The 1,993-nt window shown below is 44.3% G+C and overlaps 1 long non-coding RNA gene across 1 annotated transcript; it reads right to left on the bottom strand.

The window, feature by feature from the left end:
* Positions 1-932: 932 nt before the first annotated feature.
* LOC139053459 (uncharacterized) lies at positions 933-1,739 on the bottom strand. The gene is made up of 2 exons (XR_011510501.1): positions 1,501-1,739; positions 933-1,405 (listed from the first exon to the last, which is right to left on the bottom strand). It is a non-coding gene; the product is annotated as an uncharacterized lncRNA (long non-coding RNA).
* Positions 1,740-1,993: the final 254 nt, after the last annotated feature.

Below are 1,993 nucleotides of genomic sequence, written 5' to 3' on the forward strand. Positions count from 1 at the left end.
GACTTTCGGTGTTGCTTGACTCTGATAACAGAATGGCCTCCACGGACGACTTTACAATAACAGCTACCCCACCACCCCTAGTAGTCCTGTCTCTACGAATTATTTTGTAGGCAGGCGGGATTACGTCCTTGTCACTGATTTCGCTATGAAGCCAGGTTTCCGTTATAACTGCAACGTGTGGCGAGTGCGACAAAAGAATTGATTCTAGTTGAATTGTCTTATTCACGATGCTTCGTGCGTTAATGTTCAGTAATCTGATAAGTTTCTCTTTGACTGGTCAATGAGAATGTTGACCAGTACGTGAATAAGAGGCTATCTCGCGTTGGTTTGTTTTGTCATTCCAGATGAACATATCATTGTTAATGCGTAGCTTATCATGCTGAAGTGAAACCTTCTTTCCGAGCGATTTGTCATGTTTGGCACTTTCCCATAATAGCTTGCGCTTCTTCAAAGTGACGTGCGAATAGTCGTTTTGAACGAAAATGTTGGTTCCCTTCAGTTTAGACACATTTTTAAATATTGTTACTTTCTCATTGTAATCCTGAAGAAACATTATGACCGGTCTTTTAGGGCCAGCCTTACCAAGTCTGTGAATACGGCCAACGGAAAGACACTTAACACCTAGCTTATGCTCGAGCGTTTCTGTAATTACTTTGCGCTTTAGATCAGATTCAGTCTCATTTGGCTCTTCAGGGATACCATGAATAACTATGTTCGAACGCCTACTTCTATCTTCAATATCAATGAGCTTGCTAGCGTGAGTATTCACAGATTCTTGAAACGTTTTTACCGCGTTTTCAAGGCAGTCCAAGCTTGCCGTATCAGATTTAAGTTCCGATATTTGAACTTGAAGCCGCTGAAACAGTTCTCTTGTTTCAACTATCATGTTTTCTGTCTTTGTTTTCAAGTCGGCTAATTCCTCTCGCAGCAAATTTTGACCGTCAAGAACTTTATGCAATAAATCGGCGTTAGTGGGTCCAGGATTAGTTTCAACATCCCCACACAACAAAAGCTTTAGAACATGAAAACACTCGCGACAGATTTTAGAACACTGTCGTGGGCACGGCAGTATAAGCAAGAAAGGACAGTCACTACCAAACGTACAATAGCAAGGACTAACCTGCACAAAGCAGAAGAACGGCTTGGTGAGTGACATGCCTCGGCCAGGCCCACCGTGCCCACTGAAGATAAATTGGTGCGCAGATTGTTTTATACGGGCAACGCTGGATGACGTCATGAAACCAGGGGGCGTTGGAGCATGCTGGAGAGGGGCAGTATTTTCCAATTGCTTGACTTCGTGCCATGTTGGTGCCTCGATATGTTCGTCAGGTTGATGAAGCGGTGCCGGTATTTCACCATAGGGTAGGCGATGAACCGACGTTCCGGCGACCCAGAGAAGCAAGCCCTGCACAAAGCAGAAGAACGGCTTGGTGAGTGACATGCCTCGGCCAGGCCCACCGTGCCCACTGAAGATAAATTGGTGCGCAGATTGTTTTATACGGGCAACGCTGGATGACGTCATGAAACCAGGGGGCGTTGGAGCATGCTGGAGAGGGGCAGTATTTTCCAATTGCTTGACTTCGTGCCATGTTGGTGCCTCGATATGTTCGTCAGGTTGATGAAGCGGTGCCGGTATTTCACCATAGGGTAGGCGATGAACCGACGTTCCGGCGACCCAGAGAAGCAAGCCCTGCACAAAGCAGAAGAACGGCTTGGTGAGTGACATGCCTCGGCCAGGCCCACCGTGCCCACTATATATATATATATATATATATATATATATATATATATATATATATATATATATATATATATATATATATATTGTTGTGTTGTTGCTTCTCAGAAACGAATCTGAAAGCCTTGCCGATGATGCGTGCACTTCAGTTAGCAATATCTATGGATGAAACTCTTTTCGTCACGTGATGGTTCTGCAAATTAATATTCAATGGTTTTCAGGCTCCCACTGTCTAGCTGTTAATTTTTTCAGTTC

The sequence above is a fragment of the Dermacentor albipictus genome, unplaced genomic scaffold, assembly GCF_038994185.2.
Source record: "Dermacentor albipictus isolate Rhodes 1998 colony unplaced genomic scaffold, USDA_Dalb.pri_finalv2 scaffold_126, whole genome shotgun sequence".
NCBI classification, from domain to species: Eukaryota; Metazoa; Arthropoda; class Arachnida; order Ixodida; family Ixodidae; genus Dermacentor; species Dermacentor albipictus.